At 50.3% G+C, this 5,849-nt stretch overlaps 1 pseudogene; it reads left to right on the top strand.

Moving 5' to 3' along the window:
* Positions 1–449: 449 nt before the first annotated feature.
* On the top strand, positions 450–3,583 carry LOC148377416 (uurocanate hydratase pseudogene; annotated as a pseudogene).
* Positions 3,584–5,849: the final 2,266 nt, after the last annotated feature.

Genomic DNA, 5,849 nt, shown 5'->3' on the forward strand with positions numbered 1-5,849 from the left:
CAGCTTCCAATCTTCGCCGAAAAACATCCGGAAGAAACCGTAATCCCCGTATCAGTCTTGGCTGTTGCACGCGCACAACTCCTTTCTCATCCGTCGAACTCAACCGAATATTGGGAACAGCAGGATCAGGATGTTCTACGAAAAAAACCTTCGCACCCATCGAGGCTAGGACGCTTGCATAATGATGTTTACTCACCCTTACCTCTCCCCAACTCTCAGGTGAGGCCAACAGAACCACCATCTCCCTCATTCTTCCACGAAAGAAAATTGATTTAACGGCCAGCTACGTCTGGCACCTTCCGCCACAGTCCAAGTGCTCTTCTCATTCGGATACCATGGAGTTATGTGTAGTACATGCATGCGGCGAACAGTCGACCGCCCAAATATAGGCGGCTGAACGAGCGGTGCGCTGCGCACAAACCTTCCGAGCTGCTCTATCTTTGAACAATATGGCGGATATAAAGGAGAGCAGCGAAGATTCGGAATTATATGAACACTATAAGTTCGTGGCCGACCCCGGCCAGGCCATTACAAGACTAGACCGCTTCCTGACCGACCGGCTGCCGCGCGCCAGCCGGAACCAGATACAGATAGCCACGCGGGAAGGGCACGTGCAGGTGAACGGCACAGTGGTAAAGCCAAGTCGAAAGGTGAAACCGGGTGACGAGATTAAGATTGTTCTTCCTTACCCTGTTCCTGAATACGAGCTTACTGCGGAGGATATTCCTCTTGCTATCATGTATGAGGACGAGGATGTTATCGTGGTAAACAAGCAGCCGGGTCTCGTGGTACACCCCGGAGTCGGTAACAAGAACGGCACCCTAGTGAACGGCCTCATGTATCACTTTGGCAAGTTACCTGCCCAAGAAGGACAGGCTGGGGACCGCCCGGGGCTGGTGCACCGATTGGACAAAGACACCTCGGGTGTCATGGTCATTGGCAAGAACGAGTATGCGCTGAGCAACTTGGCCATGCAGTTCTTTCATCGAACCACGGATAGGTTATACAACGCCGTTGTGTGGGGGGATCCCGAAACGGATGAAGGCACGATCATAGGTCATGTTGGAAGATCCCTACGTGACCGGAAAGTAATGCAGGTATTTCACGACGGAGAACAAGGGAAATATGCTGTAACCCACTACAAGGTACTGGAACGGTTTACTTACGTGAGCCTAATCCAGTGTAAACTCGAAACGGGACGCACCCATCAAATACGCGTGCACATGCAGTCGCGTAAACACCCAGTATTTAATGATCAGCAATACGGTGGAGATAGAATTGTTAAAGGAACCGGCTTCAGCAAATACAAACAGTTCGTAGACAACTGTTTCAAAGCATGCCCGCGGCAAGCACTACATGCGCGCACCTTGGCTTTCGACCACCCGGTGAGCAAGGAACGACTGTCTTTTGAAGCTCCTGTACCCGAAGACATGAAATTACTACTCAAGAAATGGGGTAACTACGTGCAACCGGCGGACTGGCAATAAACCCGCCAAAGAACGAATTGGTAGCTGCCCATGCGGCCTGCAATGACCCCAGCTCAAACCACGACTATTTTTGCGGTATGAGCACGGCAGCAACTGACCCAATAGTCCTTTTCCGCAAAAGTATTACCGAGGGCATTCCTGCAATCCCTCCTGCACATCCGGGGCATGACGAAAACGTAAGTCATGCACCAAAACGAAAAGATATACTTAACCCTACGGAAAAACAGCTAGCGGTAAGAAACGCCTTACGTTATTTCCCACAGGAACAGCACGAACTATTAGCCCAAGAATTTGCGCAAGAATTGAACGATTTTGGGCGGATATATATGTATCGCTACCGACCCACTTATGCAATGTACGCGCGGCCCTTGCATGAATATCCTTGTGTAACGAAACAAGCAGCCGCCATCATGCTCATGGTGCAAAACAACTTGGACCCAGCGGTGGCACAGCATCCTCATGAACTGATTACCTATGGTGGGAACGGGGCGGTTTTCCAAAACTGGGCCCAATATCGCTTGGTTATGAAATACCTAGCGGAAATGACAGAAGAACAGACTCTGGTGGTGTACAGCGGCCACCCATTAGGCTTGTTCCCAAGCCAACCGGATGCGCCCCGTGTTGTTGTTACGAACGGCATGACGGTTCCGAATTACTCAAAACCTGATGATTGGGAGCGGTTCAATGCACTTGGCGTAAGCCAATACGGGCAAATGACTGCAGGCTCTTACATGTACATTGGCCCGCAGGGCATCGTACATGGAACCGCTATTACCGTTCTAAACGCCTCACGGATGTTGCCGCCATCAGACAAGCCGCTCCTTTTCGTTACTTCAGGCCTTGGTGGTATGAGCGGAGCGCAGCCAAAAGCGGGTAACATAGCAGGGGTTGTAACCATATGCGCGGAGATCAATACTACAGCAGCCAACAAACGCCACCAGCAAGGCTGGGTCGATGAGATTGTGGCCGATGTAGACGAGGCCATAGACAGGGCCTTGAAGTACCAAAAGGATTGCCAGGTGCGCAGCATTGCTTACCTAGGAAACATTGTGGATCTTTGGGAGCGCCTGGCCGAACGCGAGGTCAAGGTAGACCTTGGCAGCGACCAGACTAGTCTGCACAACCCGTTGGCCGGCGGTTATTACCCGGTTGACTTAAGCTACGCTGAAGCTAATTTGCTGATGGTGCGTGAACCGGACACCTTCAAAAAAGAGGTGCAGGGAACTCTCAAAAGACATGTTGCGGCAGTCAATAGTTTGACCGCATCCGGCATGTACTTCTTTGATTATGGAAATGCATTCCTCCTTGAGAGTAAACGTGCCGGAGCGAACATTGACGGCACCGACAGTGCAGAGTTCCGGTATCCGAGTTACGTAGAAGATATCATGGGGCCGCGGTGTTTCGACCACGGCTTTGGGCCGTTCAGGTGGGTGTGTACAAGCGGCACTGACGCTGACTTAGATATGAGCGATAAGATAGCCGGTGATGTATTAGAGGCAATGCTGGCACAGGCTCCTGAACAAATCAAACAACAAATCAACGACAACCTGCTCTGGATACGCAGTGCCAAAGCAAACGACCTGGTGGTGGGTTCGAAAGCCCGCATCCTTTACGCTGACAGTGAGGGACGAACCAAGATTGCAGCGGCGTTCAATGCAGCAATTCGGAAGGGGACCCTTTCCGCACCTATAGTCCTAGGACGCGACCACCACGACGTTAGCGGCACTGACTCACCTTATCGCGAGACCAGCAATATCCGCGATGGTTCAAGGTTCACCGCTGATATGGCTGTGCAAAACTTCGTTGGCGACGCTTTCCGAGGCGCAACTTGGATTAGTCTCCACAATGGAGGCGGTGTGGGTTGGGGCGAGGTCATAAACGGGGGCTTTGGTATGATGCTAGATGGCACAGAAGCCTGCGATCGCCGGATTAAGACCATGCTGCACTGGGACGTGAACAATGGCATTGCCCGGCGCGCATGGGCGCGCAACCCCAACGCAAATTGGAGCATTCGGCAGGAAATGCAACGTGAGCCTTTGTTACGGGTTACTTTGGCAAACGAGGTTGACAACAACCTACTCAAGAACCTTTTCTAACCCAGATTGACCGCACTTCTACAGGGCACCCTCCGAAACCGGTTTACCGTTTAAGCACTCACCCGAATAGACTAATTGCCCATTGCGATAGAAACTGCAAGATCCATGGAGCTTCCCGTTAACCCATGTGCCCTCTGAACGGAGCCCATCGGCGCGCTGCAAGCTTCCCTCTCCATTGATTTGGTTGTTTTTCCAAGCACCGGTAAACAAATCCCCATTAGGCCATTTATAAGTGCCCTGACCTTCTTTCTTGCCATCTACAAATTCGCCAGAATAACCTAAGTCCGGATGAAATTCGAATAGATAGGTCGGGGTCTTGTCGTTCGGTTTGACCAAACCGGTTTGCACCCTTCTGAACTTGACTGGATCATTGTTAACCACGGGTACCAGGTACCGACCAACATCTGAGAAACCGAGCTTATCAATGACAACGTGGGTTACACCCTTCTCTTCAAGGTTGGCAATAAGCGCGGCACAGTCCGGGGTTTTTAAAAAGGAAGTAACCACATGATCGGAAAAAAGGTGGAATAACCCTGGTTTTCTACAACTGATTACGATAGAATCTTCGGCGGCAAGGTTCTTCTTCGTCCACCTCGCCACATCAAAGTACTTCTGATAGTTTGGGCTGTAAGGGTCTCGTTTACCCCCTTGCAGCGATACGACGCTTGGAGCCAACACTTTGCGTGCTCGGTTATCCACCCTCAGCTTACGCAGTTTTTTCAGTGGCGCAAGCTGCTCAATGTTAAAGTCCTTTCCTTCCAATAATACATGTTCATGCAGGTGCTGACCGTACATCCAACACAGTGGCAGCACTACCAGAAACGGTACCCATTGGGGAATACTTAACCGGTTCGCCATTATGCGCACGCCACCGTAAACACCGTATACGCATAGGAATACCAGCAAGGGAATAAGAGGTACGATAAAACGAACACCTTTCCATACCTCCGGCCATAGCATAAGCATAGCTAAATTCCCGACAACCAGCAAGAATAGCAGCACAAAGTCTTCCCTACGAAGGGCAAACAGCCCGAGAACCAGCAGGCTACAAGTAACCAATGCCCAAGGCCATTCATCGGCACGCACCAGCTCAGCCCTGTCTAGGGGTTCAATCCAAGGGAACACTGCCGTTGGAAGCTCCCGAAATACGTAGCGTTCAAAGTTATTGCCCATGCGCGGAGCCCAATCTGCAATGGTCATATCACCTCTCTCAACACGATACGGATTTACCCGTAGCATCTGCTTTACATAGGAATTCCCTCCCAGCTCTGCACTGCGCTGCTGCCAAGGAACCTGCGATACTATGACCAATAGAAAGTAAAGCCCAGAGAGTTTGAAATACCTCCTCCAGGCAAGATGCAGACTTAGCGCAAGTACCGTGGCTGCTCCGGAGGAACGGATGTAAAGCATTAGGATTGAGAAAGCGATTAACACCACAATCCAGATCAACCGTAATCGCTTGTTATGCATATTCCGCAGTAACATGAAATAAGACAACAGCACCACCGCAAATACTAACAAGTACGGCACTTCACTCATCATAATTGTAGAGTACCCCAACAGGCCTGCGTTGTACATGCATAGCATGGTAATCATGGCGGCAACCTCTGGACTGTTGCTCCATCGGGCAAAAAGAAACATCAGGCCAATCATGGCGAACCATAAGAACGGCCCATTCAACTGGGTAAGAGCCTGTACATCCTCAACACCCAGATTGATGAAAATGGCCATAATCAGCGGGTAGCCCGGTGGAAAATGATTGTGCAGGGTTTGGTTCGGTGCAGATATGTTGCGGTATCCATGTCCACCAGCAATGCTTTTGGCAAGGGTGTAGTAGAACGCATTGTCACCGCCCAAGAACACTTTCTTGGTTGCTACGCTCTGGTACACTGGAATAAACCATAGCGATATGAGAACCGCATAGATAACTGTACGTCTGAAGGGTGTAAAAAAGGCCACTAACGCGTATTTTGCACCAGTGGACTTCTGCTCTTTTTTGACCGTTGCCCTCTTCTTTGTTCCCTTCTTAGCCATAATCGTTATGTACGTGCTTGTTCATAACTCCACATCCGCCTAAACCGTTCACAATACGTCAGTATCGATTTGGTAATTGCGGTTCTAATTGCTCTATCCGATAATGACCTTTCCAGGGCGCCGCAATAAGCCAGCGCAAGACGAACTAGACCATTAGACACAAATGTAATCTCACCGAGTAGAAAAAAACATGGGCATTTGTTTCGAGGAGCTTGGCTGTGAAGCGCAAAAG

Source organism: Syngnathus floridae, unplaced genomic scaffold (genome assembly GCF_059516105.1).
Source record: "Syngnathus floridae isolate MCC-2025c unplaced genomic scaffold, RoL_Sflo_1.0 HiC_scaffold_186, whole genome shotgun sequence".
Taxonomy (NCBI): Eukaryota; Metazoa; Chordata; class Actinopteri; order Syngnathiformes; family Syngnathidae; genus Syngnathus; species Syngnathus floridae.